Here is a 25,436-nt window from a genome sequence, read left to right on the forward strand (position 1 = left end):
TTGTGCATGCTCTGTTGCCTGTGTCTATGTGCCTGTGGTTCTGGCAATGTGATCATGTGATGTATCTGACCCCAGGAATGTGTCAATAAAGTTTCCCCTTCCTGGGACAATGAATTCACGGTGTTCTTACTTCAATTTCCAGGAGTGTATAATTGGGCTTAAAGTGCACATTCGTATGTCCAGATTCCGATGTAAATTTTCTTGAGCACCAGTACTGTATTATCTCATGTTTGGTTCTTTATTATGGCATAATGCCATGCGAGCTAGAAGATGGAAAACGTGCATTTGAAATGCAACGAACAGTTGAAACTAGCCAACAGTGTGAAATTGAATACTTCGTTTCAAATAAATTGACTACCTCAGCGCAAAAGATTAATAAAAGCCATATCTCTTTAGCAAAGCGACAGAAATAACTTCATTGTTCAGCAAGGCGATTAATGCTTGACTGTCAGAAACCTGAAAATAAAACCTGAAAATAATAACATATTTTGGCCTCCCGTAATTATGCGAACGTTTTTTAATTCATTTGATAGCTCCCGGCCACAGAAATCCATTTTGTTTTCATTTGATGTGAGAGTAATAAAGGAAGAGGAAACAGCAATATCACTAAACGTAAACACAGGTCACGTGGAGACCACCCACCTCCCCACAACAACTCAGACTGCTCTGTGCATCAGCCCCGGATCTAGTTTATTTCCGAACCGGGGCAATACTAGATAGTGGCGCCCAGCCACATGCCCATAGCCAGAAGCGAGAGAAGGTACTACCCATACGCGACTCAACTGCGCATGCACAAGAGGCCGCCCGCAACTGCTCAAACGAATTTAACGTCAACAGCTGTCACGTCACGCTCATCGGAGGCAATTTGTCGTTGTGAATGATTGCATCGACTTTCTAAAGCCTTTGACATTCTTTGCTGTTGGCAGACGCTTGTATGAGCACTATGTTTTGTTGTGGTATATGGTGGATTTCTTTTGCGACTTTTTATTTTCGTTTTTTCTTCCTCTAGCTAATGTTTTGTTGCTGCAGTATTATCCTGCAGACGCGAGATACAGTAATATCCTTTGTTGGAGCATTGGTTGTTACCAGTAAAAATCACAAAAAAATTTAACTGAAAACTAAAATAATGAAACATTCCCGGAATTCTAAAAAATTGCCGGGTTTTTCCCGGTTTTCTCCCGGATGAAAAAAATTCACGGGTTTTTCCCGGATCTCCCGGTTGTCCCGAGTCGTATACACCCTGTATAAACAAGCTGAGTAAAGGAACATATGAGTAACATGGTTTATTATGGCAACTTCACGGTACTATTGAGCATTAGCGATACTGCAAATTCACAAGCTAGCAGCAAATATAATTAGAATCTCGCCCAAGCTTCACAGGTCGCCACAGCAGCAAACAACACTCTAGTGAGAGGCTTATATATACAAATGATAATTAATACCCAAATGCGTAATGCATAAACTTGACTTTGTCTAAGAAATGAACAAAGAGTAGTAAGCAAGCTGCAGAAAGATGCATATTAGATATACATGCTTGAAGTGATAGATTTTATTTTAAGTGCGTACTGCAATATTTATTGTTTTCTCTGTGATTATGTGATTATTGAACCCCTTTCCTCAGTGCAAATCCTTTAAGATCCTTGATCCTATCCACTCCCCAGGATCAACTTATAGAGATGCACAAGTGCTTGGGAAGTGAGGCACTACGTATAAAAATTAGTAGGTTCGCGACGCGCAAATTGCTTTTGTAATGCGCAATGTAAATTAAATTTTCGACCTTGTTGAGGAGTAATTTGAATTCTGTCGACGATCCGCGAGTAGGCCCGCTTTGCCCACATTTTTTTTCGACTGTTTGTATTTCTACACGAAATCCAGAGGCGGAATTGCTATTTTCAAAACTGTCCTCGAACTTTCTTTAAAGACAAGCACATACGAGAGAAACTTTGACATAAATGAAGCTCCCCTCACAAGTCACTAGGTCAGGAGTTCACTACATTCAGATGGCGGCTACACGGGTAGCGGAGGCTGCGTGGCGTGGACTGGGCGGTTTTTTAGGTTAGAAGGCCTCGGGAAAGTACGGGGTGGGCTGCAATCTCAAAGGGTGCATGGGAAATACAGGACGTGCTTGAATCAAGGAACAGTCGGAATTGTAGCTGTAAATTGTTGTAGTTGTGCTGGGAAAGTCCCTGAGCTTCAAGCGCTAATAGAAAGCACAGAAGCTGAAATCGTTATAGGTACAGAAAGCTGGCTAAAGCCTGAAATAAGTTCTGCAGAAATTTTTACGGTGTTCAGGAAAGATAGATTAGGCAGAATTGGTGGTGGAGTGTTTGTGTCTGTCAGTAGTGGTTTATCTTGTAGTGAAGTCGAAGTAGATACTCCGTGCGAATTGGTATGGGTGAAGGTTATACTTAACAGCCGAACTAAGTTAATAATTGGCTCCTTCTACCGACCCCCAGACTCCGATGATATAGTTGCGGAACAGTTCAGAGAAAATTTGAGTCTCGTAACAAATAAATACACCACTCATATGTTTATAGTTGGTGGGGACTTCAACCTTCCCTCAATATGTTGGCAAAAATACTTGTTCAAAACCGGTGGTAGGCAGAAAACAAATGGCTCTGAGCACTATGGGACTCAACTGTTGAGGTCATTAGTCCCCTAGAACTTAGAACTAGTTAAACCTAACTAACCTAAGGACATCACAAACATCCATGCCCGAGGCAGGATTCGAACCTGCGACCGTAGCGGTCTTGCGGTTCCAGACTGCAGCGCCTTTAACCGCACGGCCACTTCGGCCGGCAGGCAGAAAACATCTTCCGAGATTGTCCTAAATGCTTTCTCCGAAAATTATTTCGAGCAGTTAGTCCACGAACCCACGCGAATTGTAAATGGTTGCGAAAACACACTTGACCTCTTAGCCACAAACAATCCAGAGCTGATAGTGAGCATCATGACTGATACAGGGATTAGTGATCACAAGGTCGTTGTAGCTAGGCTCAATACCGTTTCTTCCAAATCCACCAGAAACAAACGCAAAACAATTTTATTTAATAAAGCGGATAAAGTATCACTAGAAGCCTTCCTAAGAGACAATCTCCATTCCTTCCGAACTGACTATGCAAATGTAGACGATATGTGGCTCAAATTCAAAGATATAGTAGCAACAGCAATTGAGAGATTCATACCTCATAAATTGGTAAGAGATGGAACTGATCCCCCGCGGTACACAAAACACGTCCTAACTCTGTTGCAGAGGCAACGGAAAAAGCATGCGAAGTTCAGAAGAACGCGAAATCCAGAAGAATGGCTAAAATTTACAGACGCGCGAAATTTGGCACGGACTTCAATGCGAGATGCCTTTAATAGGTTCCACAACGAAACATTGTCTCGAAATTTGGTAGAAAGTCCGAAGAAATTCTGGACGTATGTAAAGTACACAAGAGGCAAGACGTAGTCAATACCTTCGCTGCACAGTGCCGATGGTACTGTTACCGACGACCGTGCCACTAAAGCGGAGTTATTGAACGCAGTTTTCCGAAATTCCTTCACCGGGGAAGATGAATGGAATATTCCAGAATTTGAAACACGAACAGCTGCTAGCATGAGTTTCTTAGAAGTAGATACCTTAGGGGTTGCGAAGCAACTCAAATCGCTTGACACGGGCAAGTCTTCAGGTCCAGATTGTATACCGATTAGGTTCCTTTCAGATTACGCTGATACAATAGCTCCCTACTTAGCACTCATATACAACCGCTCGCTCACCGATAGATCTGTACATACAGATTGGAAAATTGCGCAGGTCGCACCAGTGTTTAAGAAGGGTAGTAGGAGTAATCCATCTAACTACAGACCTATATCATTGACGTCGGTTTGCAGTAGGGCTTTGGAGCATATACTGTATCAAACATTATGAATCACCTCGAAGGGAACGATCTATTGATACGTAATCGGCATGGTTTCAGATCACATCGTTCTTGTGCAACGCAGCTAGCTCTTTATTCGCATGAAGTAATGCCCGCTGTCGACAGGGGATCTCAAGTTGATTCCGTATTTCTAGATTTCCGGAAAGCTTTTGACACCGTTCCTCACAAGCGACTTCTAATCAAGCTGCGGGCTTATGGGGTATCGTCTCAGTTGTGCGACTGGATTCGTGATTTCCTGTCAGGAAGGTCGCAGTTCGTAGTAATAGACAGCAAATCATCGAGTAAAACTGAAGTGATATCAGGTGTTCCCAGGGAAGCGTCCTGGGACCTCTGCTGTTCATGATCTATATAAATGACCCGGGTGACAATCTGAGCAGTTCTCTTAGGTTGTTCGCAGATGATGCTGTAATTTACCGTCTAGTAAGGTCATCCGAAGACCAGTATCAGTTGCAAAGCGATTTAGAAAAGATTGCTGTATGGTGTGGCAGGTGGCAGTTGACGCTAAATAACGAAAAGTGTGAGGTGATCCACATGAGTTGCAAAAGAAATCCGTTGGAATTCGATTACTCGGTAAATAGTACAATTCTCAAGGCTGTCAATTCAACTAAGTATTTGGGTGTTAAAATTACGAACAACTTCAGTTGGAAAGACCACATAGATAATATTGTGGGGGAAGGTGAGCCAAAGGTTGCGTTTCAATGGCAGGACACTTAGAAGATGCAACAAGTCCACTAAAGAGACAGCTTACACTACACTCGTTCGTCCTCTGTTAGAATATTGCTGCGCGGTGTGGGATCCTTACCAGGTGGGATTGACGGAGGACATCGAAAGGGTGTAAAAAAGGGCAGCTCATTTTGTATTATCACGTAGTAGGGGAGAGAGTGTGGCAGATATGATACGCGAATTGGGATGGAAGTCATTACAGCAAAGACGTTTTTCGTCGCGGCGAGATCTATTTACGAAATTTCAGTCACCAACTTTCTCTTCCGAATGCGAAAATATTTTGTTGAGCTCAACCCACATAGGTAGGAATGATCATCAAAATAAAATATGGGAAATCAGAGCTCGAACAGAAAGGTTTAGGTGTTCGTTTTTCCCGCGCGCTGTTCGGGAGTGGAATGGTAGAGAGATAGTATGATTGTGGTTCGACGAACCCTCTGCCAAGCACTTAAATGTGAATTGCAGAGTAGTCATGTATATGTAGATGTAGAAGATGAGCATTAAAGAAAATATATTGGGCCTGTAAAATGAATAAGCAAGCGTGATAAAGATTACTATGAATGAAATTAATTTGTAAAGGAGATTGGAATGAATTTGGTCAAAGAAAAAGGACTTATAATAGCTTACCTGTGACTGTAGGCATAAATAGTAAAAAAAACTAATTAAGAAACAATTGTTCTCATTCAAAGTGGTCAATTAGATTATTTCTCGATTTAAATGAACTCTTGTAAATATTAGTATGTAAATCAATTTGTAAACACCGTGTGATGTTATGAAGCGAGAATTTCTTTTAATACACCGTTCACGCAGACGCTCACCACAGTGCAAGTGAAGTTTTAAAGTTCGGTAATTTTCAGTAGCAGTATTCTACTGCACCATATGTGTAAAAAAAAATTCATTGATGTGTGCAGTGTGTAATAATCAGTGTCATTCCACACATGCAGTTGCAGCGGTAGCTACCACTTACCTCTGAATCCGTAACTGGATAGTGGACAAGAAGTGATGTGAGGCAGTTTCGGTGGCAGAAGCTCCCTCCAGCAATTTAAAAAGCACAAAACCACGATCCGCCGAACAAAAGCTACGCACGGCATCTCAAACGCGAAATCAACGCTCTGCAAGAAAGCTCCGGTCACGTGCGCGCGCACAGATTGAATTTCAAGATTGCTCGCAACAGTGGAGGCGGACAGCCACCATGTGACGAAATAATGTGAACGTTCAACCGCCAACAGCAGTTGCTGTGCGCTACATTCTGTAGCAAAAAACATTCACACCCAGTACTGAAAACATTTTTGTATGTATCATAAACCTTCTGAGAGACTCTAAGATAGAGAAGTTAGCGTAATTAGTATAATGACTGATTGCACACAGATATAAGTCACAAGGTCACCTCTGAACACTGTTGAAATGTAAACTTTAACGAGAGGTCATAATACGAATGAAAATAAGCACACTAAAATACGTCAAAGGATCCGATCCTCCTATATCCCATCCCACATGTATATAAAATTAGTTTTGTAAGCTATTCTAATATAAGATATTTTTTCTGTTTCATATGTGAAATAATTCGGAGAGCCACACTCGAGCCCTGAAAGTGAAAGATATGGACTTCCTTGTCGAAGCCATCACCAGTGGCCGCTCTTCAATCCAAGTCTATCATAAACAGTGTATGTGCGACAAAAATAAATGTATAATTAAGTGCGATAACGGACAAGCCAATCAGTTGACAAGACGATGACAATATAATGAATACAGTCAAAACAGAAAGTTGTGTACCAGTTGTGATAGTCAAATTACTTTTGCAACAATGAAAAATGAAGTGTGACTCTATTTCCTTATAAATTTTGTAAATATGTGTACTTATAGGCTTAATTTTACGAATCATCAGGAAAGATTGAATCCATACAAACACTGATAGAAACGCAGAGCAAATTCACAATGATCCACCGTCAGTAATTACAAATTGAAACGTTAATTCTTTTATTATGGAATGAATGTAAAAGGAAACTTTTAATAACCTGTATGTTACACCCGAAAATTACAAATATTCCAATGGGCATGAGGATGAAGTAATACCTTCGGTATTCCTTCCCTCCTCATGGGAGGCAGTGTAACATTAGTAATTTTCGCCTCACAAACATTAATATAGGCTCAATAGTAAATGCCTGATGGCCTAAAGTTATCGAACAATTGTAAAGTAAAAGAAATGAACCATCGCATAGCAGCGACAGAGTCTATTATTCTTTATCTTTGCCGTTCTTGCTCGGTGCCTGTAAATCTCTATGTACATGTATCGATTAATGGTATAAAAAAGAATTCTGTTGTTTCAAGACAAATGAGGCTTTTGGCGCCTCACCTTTTACTGTTGGTATTCTATGAAAGGCGGACGCGGACTTGCTGCGTTCCGCAACTGTATTTTATATTTTATGTGAAAATATTGAGTGAATATGCTAATTGTTATTTTTTTCAATCAGAAAACATGTAGTTTCTTGTAACTGATTACGAACAGACAGCATCAAGAGGACATTTTGACTGTTATGTATAAAGTATTTAACCACAATGGTCATCTATTGTAATTTAATATGAAAAGGTACGTAGCATTAAAAAAAAGGTGTGTTACAGATAATTGTGCTTATTTTAGTAAATTAACCTTGATGATTTCCATCTCCTTATTTACCTGAAGGACAATTGTTTTGTGTTACTTCATCACCAGAAATTACGATCACGCTGATGGGCCGAACGCAGCATCAGGCAGAAGGAACATTATCGTTTTCCTATTATTTCTGAACCAACTTTTTTAATTGTGTAGTGTTGCATTTCTTTTAAAGTCCATCAATCTTCTGGTCCCTTAGTGTTCATCCGGGTATGACTACATCGCGACTATAAGAATGCACAGAAATGATATGTTTCTTCCGAACGATCTCAAATATATATATATATCAATATGCTGCTCTTATTCTGGTATTTAATGCTCAACGTATGTTATTATAATAGTGTAATCAATTCCTGATTCTGTTGCCAAGTGGCCCACCAAAATATTCACTTTTTCGACATTAAAAAAAGTAACAATTCTTTTTATTTTCGTCCCCCAAGAGCAACGCTACAATACCCCCACGGTAAAATTCTGGAGCAACCTGTTGGAGCCACTGTTTGGCAGCGTGCACAAAGGAGTCATCATTTTCAAACCTTGTTCCACGAAGAGAGCCTTTCAGTTTCCCAAAGAGATGATAGTCACATGGAGCCAGGTCACGACTGTATGGCGGGTGTTTCAGTGTTGCCCATCCGCGTTTTGTGATCGCTTCCATGGTTTTCTGCCTGACGTGTGGTCGTGCATTGTCGTGCACAGGCAAAACATTCTGCTTTTGCCGATGTGGTCGAACACGACTCAGTCGAGCTTGAAGTTTCTTCAGTGTCGTCACATATTTATCATAATTTATAGTTGTTCCACTTGGCATAATGTCCACAAGCAACAGTCCTTAGGAATCGAAAAACAAAGTAGCTATAACTTCTCCAGCAGAAGGTGTGGTTCTGAATTTTTTTTTTTTTCTTGGGTGAATTTGCATGATGCCACTCCACTGATTGTCTCTTCGTCTCTGGTGAAAAATTATGGAGCCATGTTTCATCACCTGTCACAATTCTTCCAAGAAATTCATCTCCATCATTCTCGTACTGTTCCAAAAGTTCGCTGCATACCGTTTTTCTAAATTTCTTTGTGAGCCACTGTCAGCATCCTGGGAGCCCACCTGGCTCAAACCTTTTTTAACGCCAGCACTTTCAGTATTCTGCAAACACTTCCTTGCCCTGTCCCAACGTAGCGTGACAATTCGTTCACTGTGATGCGTCTGTCAGCAGTCATCAATTCGTTAACTCTCTGCACATTGTCTGGAGTGTGCGCAGTACGAGGCCTGCCGCTGCGAGGACAACCCTCAATATAATCGTGCCCGCTTTCATCACGTAACCTGCTTGCCCACCGACTAACTGTACTGCGATCGGCAGCAGCATCTCGATACACATTTTTCAACCTCTTGTGGATGTTTCCCACTGTCTCGTTTTCACAGCACAGGAATTCTATGACAGCACGTTGCTTCTGACGAACGTTAAGTGTAGCAGCCATCTTGAAGACATGCTGTGACGGCGCCACTCACGTGAACAGGTTGAACTAAGTTTGAAAACAAGCGGGAAGGGTGTATCTACACACCGTAAAACTTTCACACATGCAGAATGAAAACTGTAGTTTTACAAAAATAGTGCGCATTTCTTTTGGAGTGACCCTCGTATTATCTTTGTGACCACTGTAAGATCAATACATAGGGAACTGTAGTCTATTCCCAGATTTCTCACTTAATACTGGTGCGTGAAAAGTTGAATTTCTGCCAGCTCAGGCTTTTTTGCTCTTCAAAGGCGCTCTCTCATTGTCGAACAAACATGTGACCACTGGTGCTTCCCTTCTCCGTATTTTGTTGCATAGCGAACCTGTTCTCGGGTGCACTAATAAAGTTTCGAAGCTATTGCTTGATACCGACGGTAAAAGAACCAAGTCCGACTCAGACCATGTGTCACAATCATAATCTAGAGCACCTGAAGAGAGCCAGTACTGCAGAAGTGGGACAAGGCTCGTAACTCATTGTCCCACAGAGAGCAGAGTCACAGCAAGCAGCGCATACGGTGCAGTATGACAGCACCCACAACGTCTTTCTGCAAGCTCTACGATATGGAGTAATAACATGCAACATTCGAACTCCGCCGCTCCAAGGTACTGATGAAAAATGCGGGGAAAACCATATATAGAAAAAAATGGAAATGACACGTGGCTAGGGCCTCCCGTCGGGTATTGAGATACCATGGTGCGGACAGGACCGCTGCTCCTGTGGTTAAACGAGGGCAAATGGCTGCCTAGCCTGTTGCAATGACATGATGTCTGACTTTACATACACCTATTTCAGTTACCTCGTCCTCAGTGTCTGGTCATTTCTGCTGCATGACCCATCCTGATGGAATGATAATCTCGCTAGTTACATGTGCTGCATGCTGCCTGTTTGATGACTTCAACTACAAGACTGGAGCCTGCCAGCTGTGGTTGGACTTCATCGCTCCATGCTGCACCGAAGGATCACAGCCGTGACCGATATAAAATGCGGACATAACGAACCTTCCTCTGGTGAAGGGTCAAACCGATTGACTGTGAGCTGCCATCTTGTTTTTGCTGGGTAGCACCTGCGCACTGCCTCCCATGCTGTACGTGTACTGCCTTCCTGGCTGTACGCTGGGATTCTGCCTTCATGAAAACCAGAGCTGGGAGCACAGGTCTAAGGACGTGTCTATCTTCGAGAGCACGGAGGCCCATCGCATCCACTGAGACACATCTGTGGGGCACCTTGCTGGCCCCTGCTATGCACCCCATGCTGCCTTGCTGTCAGGCAATATGCCTGACCTGCCACATGCTATGTGAGCTGCCAGAGTACTGTGCCTGGCATTCCTCACCGACACCTGAGCGAGCAGTCTGCCCCGTTTCTTGTACGCCGGAGAACACAGTATTCATTATAGCAATCATGTTAATAAAATGTGGTTTCAGACAACGCTATTTCACTGAATCCTTCGGTCAAAAGAGTGAAATACTCACCAGTCATTGGAGCTCAGCAGCAGCCACAATACAAATCTCACTGCCTCACCTACCCAGTCACAGTGTTCACTGACCTCCTTCTCCAAGGAGTGACCGTTACAACTGGTGTACAGAAGTGGGCCTCCCAACACCCCACCACCACCCCAGCTGGTGGCCAGAAGTGGTCTTCATAATACCCGACTTCGTCTTAACTGGTCGACATCGCTGAAATCAGCTTCGCTCGTGTTGCAGTCTAATTCAGAACGAAAAGTGGCGAGTGAGAAGTGTTTTCTACCTTGTAGCTAGCCTTTTGTTTCATTGTATGATTTGTTGGCCCTGGTAAATCACAAAGACGCTCATTTCAACCTGAAAGTAACTCTGGTATAGCAATATGATACTCCTGACCTGTTAAAAGTCAGAAGTAATCTACGCGATTCACATTTGGCATCTATCAGCGTGCATTCTGTAATCTTTCTGGGCGTGAGTTGCCGTGTACAAGCCAGAGGTTTTACTTGCCAATGTTGAGGTCGTTTGCCATGGGACTGTAATGAATTTATGGCCGAGCGGTTCTAGGCGCTTCAGTCTGGAACTGCGCGACCGCTACGGTCGTAGGTTCGAATCCTGCCTCGGGCATGGATGTGTGTGATGTCCTTAGGTTAGTTAGGTTTAAGTAGTTCTATGTTCTAGGGGACTGATGACCTCAGATGTTAAGTTCCATAGTGCTAAGAGCCATTTTCTAATGAATTTAGATGGGCTATGAAATGCTGTAAGGATTAGAGTAACTCCTTTTGTATTGTGTACCTGACACAATTGTACCTGATGTTCCCTTTCCTTGTATTGCACATTTCCTTCGTTAGGTAGTAGCAGATTACGCAGCATGCTTACGGAAAAGTGCTCCACTAATACAAATTATTCCCTTGCTACTATGATAAAACATACTGTTGGATTACAAGCTGCGCTTGAGCAGTAAAATGAGGAACTAGAATATTACAGAAACCAGGCAGAAGCACTGCAGGCTGACAGGGAAAGTGTACCAGGACACTTACAGAAAGTTAAAATTACGCACAATATACCCTCTCCTTCTATCGATCGTGCAATAGCAAATTTAGTAATACCTTTCCTGGAAACGGACTAGAGGACATAAATGTATTCCTCAGTGACATTTTAGCTGTAGCCAAGCTTGGTAGTTGGTATGACGAAACATGCCTTGGAATGGCATATGTCACCCACCACAAAGCCTTGTGGGATGCACAAGAATTTGACCAGATGCCTGAAAGGTTATAACAGAGGTACCAGAACGGTACTCGCTTCTTCAAGGAAAAATTAAGCACATGAAATCAGACGTACAATGAGTCAGTCGAGTCATTCTCATATATGATCCAGAGCGCAAATGTTCAGACATATGAGCTGACACAAAATGAAGGAATGAGTGCAGTGTTAAGGCAAGAAGTTGAAAATAGGGCTCTTGATGTTTTTTTGCACGGAATTCCTGCTGAAACGTCATGTAGAGCTCGAATGGAGAATCCTTCGGATTTGGATGTGGCTATTAGAGTAGTTACACACTAAGAAGATGTAGATATAATGACTAAGTGTCATGGTGATTGTCATGTGTTTATTTTGGCAGTGAAGTGTAGTAGGTGTGGGTGTGATGGTCATCTCAAGATACAGCATCTTCAGCTAAGTGCTACGAATGTGAACAAGTGGGTCACAAAGCATGGGAGTGCAGGGCTAAGAAACGAAAGAATCAAGCTTGGGAGAAATATTCGTTAAGCATGAATGGGAAACTATCAGCCATCAGAAAACATTCCCCATAAAATGTGATACTTCACAGGTAGATGCAGAGATGGAATGTCGCCTATGGGATTCTGTTGATGGCAACGAACATAGAACATTTTAATAGATGTAGGGGTACAAGTATCAGTCATATCACTAGATCTCTTGGTTGGAAAGAGACTACTAGTAGTATATCCTTGTTATAGATTTCGTGGAGTGGGTAACAGTGCTTTAGATTCAGGGGGGATAACACAGCTCTAGTTTAGCGTTGAGGGTAAAACTTTTTCTGAGCATATACTGACGTTGCCTCAAGAGTGTGTTGTGGGTGGGTGCCAGGAGGTGCCACATTAAAACTCGGAGAGAACTTTCAAAGTGATTTATTTGTTTCCACTACAGTGCTCCATTCACCTCGGTCTGCATCACACGGCCCCGCAATGCTGAGGAAGCACCACAGCGGCCTGTGCAATGCAACGCTGTGTCCTGCCAGTCTTGGCCGGCCCGGTGAGTTCTGATGATGTCAGGATGGCTGCGCCAGCAGCCAACTCAGCAACCACCATCATCGTTGACTCCGAGCTGCTCCACCCAGGCTGGCCCCGCTGCTGCTTCTTCCTCGCTGGCATAGCTGACAATGCGGCAGCAACGACCGCCCACGAACCTGCGTCCGAATCTGCAGCCCTCGTCTCGGAAGTCTCCAGCATGTGTTGGGAGCCAAGACAACCGCCCGCAGTATTGAGCCGAAGAGTGGCCTGCTGCTGACCCCACGTTGGCCTCAGAATGTCGAACTAACGACCCGCTGTGGACTGGGATGCTGTCGCCCCATCTGTTGCTGCGTGTAGCCCGGCGGTGTGACATGCCCCGCTGTCCAGGAGAGCTGCCACACTTGAATAAATCTCGTTAGAAAATGGTACCTATTTATGCTCGGCTGTGTGCCTCTGTTTTGCCAAGTGCACCGCTTGGCGTCACGTATGCATAACACTTAGGTGCCATTGGCCCTCTTCTGCTTGTGACTTGCGCCATGGAAACTGCTGTGTGTGCCATCTGCAGCAATTCTACGCCCCTGTGGCCTCTATTTGCCTTCGCAACTGCTGGTATCTACATGTACATCTATATCCATACTTCGAAAGCCACCTGACGGTGTGTGGCGGAGGGTACCTAGGGTACCTCTATCAGTTCTCATTCCAGTCTCGTATTGTTCGTGGAATGAAAGATTGTCTGTATACCTCTGTGTGGGCTCCAATCTCTCTGATCCTATCCTCATGGTCTCTTCGCGAGATATACATAGGAGAGAGCAATATACTGCTTGACTCCTTGGTGAAGGTATGTTCTCGAAACTTTAACAAAAGCCTGTACCGAGCGTCTCTCTTGCAGAGTCTTCCACTGAAGTTTATCTATCATCTCCATAACGCTTTTGTGATTACTAAATGATCCTGTAATGAAGAGTGCTGCTCTCCATTGGATCTTCTCTATCTCTTCTATCAATACTATCTGGTACAGATCCCACACCAGCGAGCAGTATTCAAGCAGTGGGCGAACAGGTGTACTGTATCCTACTTCCTTTGTTTTCGGACTGCATGTCCTTAGGATTCTTCCAATGACTCTCAGTCTGGCATCTGCTTTACCAACTATTAACTTTATATGGTCATTCCATTTTAAACAACTCCTAATGCCTACTCCCAGATAATTTATGGAATTAACTGCTTCCAGTTGCTGATCTGCTATATTGTAGCTAAATGATAAAGGATCTTTCTTTCTATGTATTCGCAGTACATTACACTTGCCTACATTGAGATTCAATTCCCATACCATGCACCATGCGTCAATTCGTTGCAGATCCTCCTGCATTTCAGTACAATTTTCCATTGTTACAACCTCTCGATATACTACAGAGTCATCCGCAAAAAGCCTTAGTGAACTTCCGATGTTATCCACAAGGTCATTTATATATATTTATATATATTGTGATTAGCAACGGTCCTTCGACACTCCCCTGTGGCACACTTGAAATCACTCTTACTTTGGAAGACTTCTCTCCATTGAGAATGACATGCTGCATTATGTTATCTAGGAACTCTTCAATCCAATCACACAATTGGTCTGATAGTCGATATGATCTTACTTTGTTCATTAAACGACTGTGGGGAACTGTATGAAACGCCTTGCGGAAGAAACACGGAATCTACCTGGGAACCCGTGTCTATGGCACTCTGGGTCTCGTGGACGAATAGCGCGATCTGGGTTTCACACGATCGTCTTTCTCGAAATCCATGCTGATTCCTACAGAGTTGATTTCTTGTCTCCAAAAAAGTCATTATACTCTAACGTAATACGTGTTCCAAAATTCTACAATTGATCGACGTTAGAGGTACAGGTCTATAGTTCTGCACATCTGTTCGACGCCCCTTCTCGAAAACGGGGATGACCTGTGCCCTTTTCCAATTTTTTGGAACCCTACGCTCTTCTAAAGACTGACGGGACACCGCTGCAAGAAGGGGGGCAAGTTCCTTCGCTTACTCTGCGTAAAATCGAACTGGTATCCCATCAGGTCCAGCAGCCTTTCCTCTTTTGAGTGATTTTAATTGTTTTTCTATCCCTCTGTCATCTATTTCGATATCTACCATTTTATCATCTCTGCGACAATCTAGAGAAGGAACTACAGTGCAGTCTTCCTCTGTGAAACAGCTTTGGAAAAAGACGTTTAGTATTTCGGCCTTTAGTCTGTCATCCTCTGTTTCAGTACCATGTTGGTCACAGAATGTTTGGATATTTTGTTTTGATCCACCTACCGCTTTGACATAAGACCAAAATTTCTTCGGATTTTCTGTCAAGTCAGTACACAGAACTTTACTTTCGAATTCGTTGAACACCTCCCGCCTAGCCCTCCTCACACTACCTTTCGCTTCGTGTAATTTTCGTTTGTCTGCAAGGCTTTGGCTATGTTTACGTTTGCTGTGAAGTTCCCTTTGCTTGCGTAGAGTATGCGTATGCGTATGCATAACTTACTGCAATCCGGCCCGCACCTGGCTGTAACTCATGCTCCAAATATCGCACAAAACTAACTTCCCTTATGCTAAACGGTGGTGCCGCTACAAGGGGCAGGGGTATTCTTATTCTTCGACTTGATTTCTGCACCAAATATCTTTCCAAAATCAATCTTTCACAGCATACAGTTGAACTTGGGAATCTTTATTTCTACAGGATGACACCACTGCAAGCGAGGCAATGTTACATGGCACACCAGTTGTGGATGTGTTGCCGACTACACTGCACACACACAAGCTGAAGATGGATTCTAATGATTTTGTGCCGTCAGACACAGGGAAATTAATTTGGGTATCTATGGCATAGACTTTCCACAGGAAATGTTATACATGGTTGAACGAATTGATAATAATGAACATTTGCATACAACACATTATTTTGTACATAGAAGTGTAGTACACATAAGTAATGTAAACGAGGAATATATGGTTCCGTTTAGCGTGATATTGTCAAGATGAGTCCACTGAAGGGCATACTGATCACCACATAGGATATTTTGGAGGGAGAGGATATAGATAGGTCAGATACTGACCACAACCAAAAGTATACCATCAGTGATTCTGTGTTATGAAGTAACAAGACGGTGACTGGCAAGTTTTGGAAGGGCTGTTGTTACAGTTAAAGCATTTGTTTAATGCATAGGGTCCATTACCCATGGCTCATGCTACCCAGCATTAGATGCCAATAGGAAATATTGCTCCATTTTATAGGAAGCCAAATCACATACTAAAGACTTTACAACCGCTCATGGAAAAATTCATCAACCAACACCTGGCATAAGATATTACAGAAATGAGTGATAGTCCAAAGGGAGCACCTGTTGTCCTGATCCCAAAAAGTCAACAGGTGGCACCAAAAAATATTGCTTTTGTTGTGGCTACAGATATTTGAATGCTTAACCACCAATGAAGCCTATCCAATACCTAATATTACAGAGATACTTGACTGTTTTGGCAGATGCAAGTAGTTGTCTACAACGGATTTGTGTAGCAGGTACCACCAGCTGGATGTATACCAAAAGATAGACCAAAACAGCTTTTTCGGTATCATGGGAGCAGTTACAATACTGCTGCATGCCATTTGGGTTTAAAAATATGCCAGTCACGTTTGCAAGACTGCTAAATGGAGTTACAGATCGCCTGAAGCCTAGGAACATGGTGTATTTCAGTGACATGATAGTTTTTTCACAAGGTATGGACGAAAATGTGAAACTGTTGGAAGAAGTATTCAATATACAAAGAGCATCTTATGCTAAGTATTGACAAATACACTCCTGGAAATGGAAAAAAGAACACATTGACACTGGTGTGTCAGACCCACCATACTTGCTCCGGACACTGCGAGAGGGCTGTACAAGCAATGATCACACGCACGGCACAGCGGACACACCAGGAACCGCGGTGTTGGCCGTCGAATGGCGCTAGCTGCGCAGCATTTGTGCACCGCCGCCGTCAGTGTCAGCCAGTTTGCCGTGGCATACGGAGCTCCATCGCAGTCTTTAACACTGGTAGCATGCCGCGACAGCGTGGACGTGAACCGTATGTGCAGTTGACGGACTTTGAGCGAGGGCGTATAGTGGGCATGCGGGAGGCCGGGTGGACGTACCGCCGAATTGCTCAACACGTGGGGCGTGAGGTCTCCACAGTACATCGATGTTGTCGCCAGTGGTCGGCGGAAGGTGCACGTGCCCGTCGACCTGGGACCGGACCGCAGCGACGCACGGATGCACGCCAACACCGTAGGATCCTACGCAGTGCCGTAGGGGACCGCACCGCCACTTCCCAGCAAATTAGGGACACTGTTGCTCCTGGGGTATCGGCGAGGACCATTCGCAACCGTCTCCATGAAGCTGGGCTACGGTCCTGCACACCGTTAGGCCGTCTTCCGCTCACGCCCCAACATCGTGCAGCCCGCCTCCAGTGGTGTCGCGACAGGCGTGAATGGAGGGACGAATGGAGACGTGTCGTCTTCAGCGATGAGAGTCGCTTCTGCCTTGGTGCCAATGATGGTCGTATGCGTGTTTGGCGCCGTGCAGGTGAGCGCCACAATCAGGACTGCATACGACCGAGGCACACAGGGCCAACACCCGGCATCATGGTGTGGGGAGCGATCTCCTACACTGGCCGTACACCACTGGTGATCGTCGAGGGGACACTGAATAGTGCACGGTACATCCAAACCGTCATCGAACCCATCGTTCTACCATTCCTAGACCGGCAAGGGAACTTGCTGTTCCAACAGGACAATGCACGTCCGCATGTATCCCGTGCCACCCAACGTGCTCTAGAAGGTGTAAGTCAACTACCCTGGCCAGCAAGATCTCCGGATCTGTCCCCCATTGAGCATGTTTGGGACTGGATGAAGCGTCGTCTCACGCGGTCTGCACGTCCAGCACGAACGCTGGTCCAACTGAGGCGCCAGGTGGAAATGGCATGGCAAGCCGTTCCACAGGACTACATCCAGCATCTCTACGATCGTCTCCATGGGAGAATAGCAGCCTGCATTGCTGCGAAAGGTGGATATACACTGTACTAGTGCCGACGTTGTGCATGCTCTGTTGCCTGTGTCTATGTGCCTGTGGTTCTGTCAGTGTGATCATGTGATGTATCTGACCCCAGGAATGTGTGAATAAAGTTTCCCCGTCCTGGGACAATGAATTCACGGTGTTCTTATTTCAATTTCCAGGAGTGTATAATTTTGTACAGACTTACGTCTACTACTTATGCCATGTCTGAAGAAAGTGTATGAACTGATGCCCATTTAATATTTAATACCATTTAATATCAACGCTTTGTGAGATTTTAGCTCCACAAACAACCAAACAGTTACAATTTTTTCTGTGCCCTTGTAATTATTACTGAAAATTTATTAAAGATATTGCACAGATTGCTCAACCGTAAAATCATTGGTTAAGGAAAGGATTAAATTTTAGTGGTCAGTGGAGTGTGATTGTGGCTTTTGGCCTTCAAAGAAAACGTTAACCAAAGAGCCAGTACAGGCGTTCATATTCTGAAAGAAACGTGTCCTTGGTTGCAACACTAGCAATACCATTCTGTTTTGAAATTCTGAGTGAGGATATTAATGGAAAAGAGCATCCTGTGGCATACATCTCTCGTCAGTTGAACAGAGCGGAACCCAACTGCTCTACCACTGAGGAGGAAATGGTAGTGCTGATCTATGGGATCATATACTTTAGACGTTACCTATATGGAGAAGAATTCAAAGTAGTAATGGACTGTGCATTCTTGAAGTGGCTATTGGGTTTTAAAGATCCATCTAACAAATTAACCAGGTGGGAGCGTTAACCCTTGTGTCTGCACTCAAACAATTATACTTTGTTATATAACCACCTTACTGGGATAACCCAACGAATTTATTGTCGTACAGTCACAGTTGGCAACACTCAGCTCTGGGTATGTAAGAAATCATTGCAGCAAGGCATTAAAATTGTTGCTGGCTACTGTTGCAGCTGTTTCACAACATAATCAACTGTTCATTGTTGTGTAAGCTTTGCTGCTGTGAACCTCAACTCTGGCTTCTCATGGATGATAAACTGGAACTCTCTAAATCTGAATATAGCAGATTAAGCTATGGAGTAAAAGAAGAGAAAATTTGGAAGTTATTGTCTACTGTTGATATAGATGGGAATGACGTTACAGATTTCAGAGACGAAGATTCTGCAGACAAATGGATTCCAAGCAAAGAAGGTGCTGCTGCTTCAGATTTTGGAGATGCTACTGGTGCTTGTGGTGATATTTAAGGTGGAAGAGAAACATACGATAACAGTAGCGATGAAAATGACAGAGCTGACGAAAACAGTGAAGTGACTGTGTCTTTGGCAGGCATTCTATGCGGTACAGATGGAACGAAATGGTATGAGGAACCTTTTGGGACAAGAAATTTGCCGAAGCATAATATTTTGCGGGAAAATGCTAGTCAAACATGTACAACAAAACTTCTTTCTATAAAAGACACCTTCAAGAGTATATTTACAGAAGAAATGTGTGGTACAATAGTACTTGAAACCGACAGGAAGGTAGGATATGTATTCACAACCTACAACATCTATTCAGAAGGAGCAGCGAAAGTGTGGAAGCCATTAACGACTGAAGAATTTGATGCATATCTTGGTATACTGATTACAACCGAAATAAGATTCTTTGACATTGAACACACTGTAGCGGATCGGCGTTTTGTGACACTAGATATTGAGCGTCAGTGACAGAGGGGAGCAAAGGTCGTTATTTTGTCAGGAATGGCGGGAAGGAGAGCGAAATTTTGTGGGCGATGGTATGGGCTCTTTTCTTGGCTCAGTGGGCGAGGTATGAGTGAAACATTGGTGGTTCCACTATCAGTCATTTATTGACACATAAGACCCTTTAAACAAACAGGGTAATACATTGAGTTTTAAATCGTTCAATTCCTCGCTGCAACGGTCAGGCACGGAGGCGTAGTGGGCGGATTCCAGTGACCGCTGATACGGCGGCGGTTCGTGTTGCAGCGAAGCGCTAGGGGGCGTATATTCTGTTCAGTGCCTTACCCGTGACCGTCTGCGACGGCGGCGCGGTCTTTTTCTTTGAATTCGCTCGTTGCGTTATTAACAAGGGCTACGGTGTGGCGCGGAGTGCTCCGTCCTGAAATCGAACCAGCGACCTTCAGGTTCGGCGTCTTCTGGAGGAGCGCATCAACATTTAAGTTCACAGGTGACTCATTTGGTGATGTTGCAGTCCCAAGGTAAGTACCACGCAAACTTCTTTCTGGTGACATCTGGGATGGCATCTTCCGCGTTGACCTACTGGCGCGATACCGACATCTTCTTCTGCAAGCAGCGTAGTAGCTAAGTCGTTGCAGCGAAGTATGACGTCCGCTGACTAACCATTAGTTGGTCCGTCCAGGTGACGTTACTGCATCTCTTCTTTCTCCCCTCAAAGGACCCCCTTATGCCCATTTGTCGAAGGTATTTATTCAATGTTTTCGCCAATGTCGCAAAGTTTCTTGGGCGGCAACTGACTCTTCGGTCGTTGATCTATGCTTCTCGCGTTGGGCAGAAAGGTGACCAATGTTGACACACGTGTCGGCTTACCTTGTTTTACTTCTATGCTGGCGTGGTCGGGCATTGCCCTGTTGTCCTCCTCCGCATCGCCAGATACGTCACACAAGTGAGTTCATTATGCTGACAGTGTTTGGAGCATTAACCGCTTATGTGCGAACTGTCCTGGTTGTTCGTGGAAGCATTGCCCATATGCTCGGTCGTTGATCTATCGAAATGCTGACTGCTGCTGTGCAAACTCAGCTGGTCATCAGCCTCCGTCTTCGACTGCTGCCGCTTCCAAAAATTATGGCTTAGCGTGTCAAAGTCTCTAAAATCTTCACTTCACCTGTAATAAGTCTTTAGGAATTTTCTGCCGGATCTCTGCTTTGAACAACAATAAATATCACATAATTACTATACACAACAATAAATAACACTTAATTATTATACATAATTATTATACACCCTAGAACACAAAGGAAATGTGGAAAGCAAATGCATTTCCACTGTATCGTGCAAGATTATCTCTCAACCAATTTTGACAGATAAGCAGATTTATGATTTCAATTTTAAATCTGGCTGTCTCTCAACAACCGTTTCAGCATAGGAATCACGCAGAAAACCGGTTGAATATAACTGTTTGGTACATTGACCTAAGTTTCGACACCTTTAAGGATGTCTTCATCAGAATGAAATTTTAAGAAACCCTATAAAATAACAGATAGAAAATTAAGTACGACAAATATGTTAATCAAGATGACAATTGTCAAGTTATACAAAGGTTACTTATGTAAAATTACATCATGAGAAAGCATTGGTGAAAGTTTCAAGCGGATGCGCTCATGTCAAAAATTAAGATTAAACACGCTCAAGTCATTAACACATGTGACTTTCTGGTAACAAAATCAGACTGATCGTCCCAGTGGCTTGCATTGGTGTCAAGGAAACAATAGGAGTTGCGCCGCCTGTGACTTGTGCCCATTTGAGACATTATAACAGAAATAATTGAACTGAACAACAATTAAATATAAAATCGAAATACAAAGGAAGAGGGCTTAATGTATTTTTGAAAATACAAAAAAGTGGAGCAAATGAAGTATAGCAGAGCCATCTATTAGGCCATATAGAAATTTTTATTACGTAAAACACAGGGTGTTGAAGAGTATTTATACAAACAGCTGCACAATCCAAAAAATATCTGCATGAAGGCAATTTTAGTAGTGTACATCTATGAGATTTGAAGAAAAAGATGTTTCGGAACTAGCAAGTGGTGGATTAAAGCCACTGTAAAAATTTTTGTTACGTAATTGTAACTGTTCGTTGAGGATGAGGCCATCGTTCTTTGAAATATGCTTAAAAATCTCCAGCTCTTCGAGTACGTCGAAGCTATGACCTTGCTTTTTGCTACGCAAAATGGAAACTGCTTCAACATTTTCTAGGTTATGACGGAAATTAACAGATGACCAGCAAAAGTGGAATTATGTAAATTAGTGCATCATTCTCCAAATAAATGATTAAACTACTGATGTCAAGCTAAAAGAAAACAATGCCCTTCTAACGAAGTCAGACAAAGGGAATGCTGTAAACGTTGCTACTGAGAACAGATATGTGTATAAACCTTTAAATATTTTGAAGAGAATAGTGTTTCGGAGCTATATGAGGATCGACCTCCACGATACAAAAAGAAATTAGACATGCCATTAATAGCTCTACGCATATGTTTAAACCGTTTCATAAAAAACAGCTTATTAATATGAATCCACAGGCCCCAAAATTGCGTTCCCGGTTGAAAGTACATAAAATTCACTATCTGATACGTCTCGTTGGAAACAGTATGAATAGTGCACAACACGACTTAACAAAGTTTTTTCACGAAAAAATAGAAAAGCCCTTTGTTTTTCGAAAAAATTATTATGTTGTCAATAGTCAAAATCTAGTCAGTAAAATCAAAGATCTGCAGTATGATTAAGATACTAAATTGTTTTCGGTAGTTATTACGAATCTACATATTAATGTTCCTGTTCAAACAACTTTTGACATCGTTGAGAAAACATATTTACTTAAAAAAACATTTCTGATGACCTTATCACTGACTTAGTTCGTTTGTTAAGAATAGTGGCAAAATACAACTATTCTGTTTTCAGTGTCAAACCATACTATCAGCCTGAAGGCCTGGCAACGGTTAATCCCCTGGCAGGCTATTTTTCATTAATTTGCTGGAACAAACATTCTTCAGAAATTTTTCAGCTGCTGATCTTGGTATTTTGCCGTATTCTCTGTACGTAGAGGACATTTTGATCGTATACAGCGGTTCCCTGGGAGGAACTGAGCAGTTGCCGGCCGTGATGGCCGAGCGGTTCTAGGCGCTACAGTCTGGAACCGCGCGACTGCTACGGTCGCAGGTTCGAATCCTGCCTCGGGCATGGATGTATGTGATGTCCTTAGCTTAGTTAGGTTTAAGTAGTTCTAAGTTCTAGGGGACTGATGACCTCAGAAGTTAAGTCCCATAGTGCTCAGAGCCATTTGAACCATTTTTGAACTGAGCAGTTGTTTGGAATTTTTAATAGTCTTCAAGAAAAATCAGCTCCACTTGTGAATTAGAAAATAACAATCGTCAGCTTCGTTACTTGGACCTTAGTATTACTATTGACAAAGACAGACTTTTCTTCGATATTTTTCGAAAAGCCACTAATAAAGATAAGTTTGTGCCCACTTGTTCTGTGCATTCTCATTCCCGTGAAAATGCAGTTTTCCATTCAGCCATTTATCGTGCGGTTTCTATACCTTTATGAGCTGACAAGCTTAATGAAAAGATAAATTTAATAAAAACTACTGCAGTTAATAACAGGTATGATTCCTCGCTAGTTGAAAAGATCTTCAAAGTTAAAACTCACGCTAAAGTGACTACGTCAGGTATCAGTGCTGATTCTGGCAATAACGAGTGCAAAACAACTTTTTCTATTCCATTTTTAGGTCCTATTCCCTGTAGAATTCGTAGTCTACTAGTTAAAAAATATGGATGCATAGTACCTTTTCGACTAACAACAACATGTAAAAAAATCTTATTCACCATCTCAAGTCCACAGTTGCTCCTATACACAGTTCAGAATTTCATAAAGTCACTCTTCATATGTTTCCCGTTGATTATCTAGGACAAACTGGAAGATCTTTCGGTGTCGGGTATAAGAACATTTATTGGGAAAAAGAGGCACTAATGAACATAATTCCGCTCTGGCTAATCATCTGTCAATCTCCTGTCACAAACCGAAAAGTGATGAAGAAATTTACATTTTGCATAATGAAAAGCAAGGTCATAGGCCCGATGTACTCGAAGAGCTGGAGATTTTTGAGCATATTTCTAAGAACTTTGGCCTCATCCTCAATGAACAATTACAATTACGTAACAAAAATTGTTTCAATGACTTTATTCCATCGTTTGTGCAACTTTTATTCCTCTATTTTTCCCAAGTTTTCCTACCACTAGTTCCGAAACATCTTTGTCTTCGAATCTCAGAGGTGTATAGTACTGAAGTTACCTTCAAGCAGATATTTTTTGGATTTTGCAGCTGTTTGTATAAATATCACAGGTCTGCAAAATAAAAATTGTTTCAAATTTATTAAGTGATTTTTATAGTGTTTTCAACGCTGATTTAGGGGAAAATAGTGAAAAAATGCCATCATGTACAGTTCTTTCACAAACTTCTTGTCTAGCTTTAGCTGTTTTCGATATTTCAGCACTCTAGTGAGTTTGATACGTAAAATAAAGAGTAATTAGGAGAAACCAGCAGTACTTTCATGTCAGTGCCTGTCTGTCGCGTTGCCCCTTCCCCTGTCATCACCAAGCAGTGAGCTTCTGCTATTGTCCTTCAGTTCCCAGTAGATCTTCACTCTGTGCTGTTCACGTGTTATTGTTACTATTGCTATAAAGTAGTGACTGTTTTCTTGTATTCTGAAGTTGTTTTATGGACAATGGCTACCAGTGGATGTATAAACTCGCCAGATTGCTTCTGCTACATTTGTGGTAAATATACCGTTAAAAAGCAACAAAGAAACATTTCCGATTTTGTTGAAAAAGTATATTTCGCCTATTTTGGTGTAAATTTAGGTGATCAAGATAATCCTTGAGCCCCACACAAAGTTTGTTCAGTGTGTGTTGAAGAACTGCGGCAATGGTTTCAACGTAAAAAGCAGTCCTTACGTTTTGGAATACCAGTGGTTTGCAGGGAGCCGAAAAATCATCATCATGCTATTTTTGTTCCTGCAACGTACGACGTTTCAATTTGAAAAACAAAAAGGATATTTCTTACCCTAACATTCAATCAGCCATTCGCCCTGTTCCTCATGGACCTGAAGTACCAATACCCTCTCCTCCAAATTCTTTGGATGATATAGATGATCACGAGCCATTGTCTCAGCAAGGTGATAGTGAAGAAGGCAGAGATTGCTACGATTCTGGCACAACCGATCCCATTCCACTCTCACAATCTGAACTGAACGATCTAGTTAGAGACCTAGTCCTTTCTAAAGAATCGGCAGAGGTTTTAGGATCTAGATTGAAAGATAAACATATGTTGGCTCCGGGTACATCCTTTTCTTGGTATCTATCGAGGAAAAGGAATTTTATCTTTCTTCTCTCAAGAAGGTGACCTGGTGTTTTGCAGTGATGTTCCTGGACTTGCGGCACATTTCAAAATATAATATACTCCTGATGAGTGAAGACTTTTTATTGATTCTTCAAAAAGAAGCCTTAAAGCAGTACTACACAATGGCAATAAGTATGCTTCTATATTAGTTGGACACTCGGTTCACTTAAAAGAATGTTACGAAAACCTTCAAACGGTTTTAAGCAAACTCTGCTACTCAGACCACAAATGGGCACTACGTGGTGATTTAAAAGAGATTTCAATACTGCTTGGTCAACAAAGAGGCTGCACAAAGTTCCCTTGCTTTCTCTGAGAATGGGGCAGTAGAGGCAGAAAGCAACACTACATAAAAAAAGCTTGGTACTTGAGAAAAACCTTACAGGTATGGGTTAAAAATGTTGAGAGAAAAAACCTTGTGGATCCACCAGTTCACATTGAGTTGGGGCTGATGAAACAATTTGTTAAGGCATTGCCAAAAGATGGGGAGTGTTTCAGTTATCTTTGAGAACAGTTTCCTGGTTTATCCGAGGCAAAGATAAAGGAAGGATTCTTTGTCGGACCAGACATTAGAAAACTAATGACAGGTCCCAACTTTGTGGATAAAATAGAAACAAAAGAATAGGCAGCATCGACATCTTTTAAATTAGTTGTTACCAGTTTCCTCAGAAACAAAAGAGATCCAAACAACAAGACAATCGTCGCAGACATGC

General features: G+C 42.5%; 1 protein-coding gene across 1 annotated transcript in view; it reads left to right on the top strand.

The window, feature by feature from the left end:
* The first annotated feature begins 19,683 nt into the window (after positions 1-19,683).
* LOC126162520 (proton-coupled folate transporter-like) overlaps positions 19,684-25,436 on the top strand; it is a 67,642-nt gene continuing 61,889 nt past the window's right edge. Inside the window, exon 1 of the mRNA XM_049919094.1 lies at positions 19,684-19,754. The gene's annotated coding sequence lies outside the window, so the exon portion shown is untranslated. The remainder of the gene's footprint in view (positions 19,755-25,436) is intronic.

Source organism: Schistocerca cancellata, chromosome 1 (genome assembly GCF_023864275.1).
Source record: "Schistocerca cancellata isolate TAMUIC-IGC-003103 chromosome 1, iqSchCanc2.1, whole genome shotgun sequence".
In the NCBI taxonomy this organism is placed as follows: domain Eukaryota; kingdom Metazoa; phylum Arthropoda; class Insecta; order Orthoptera; family Acrididae; genus Schistocerca; species Schistocerca cancellata.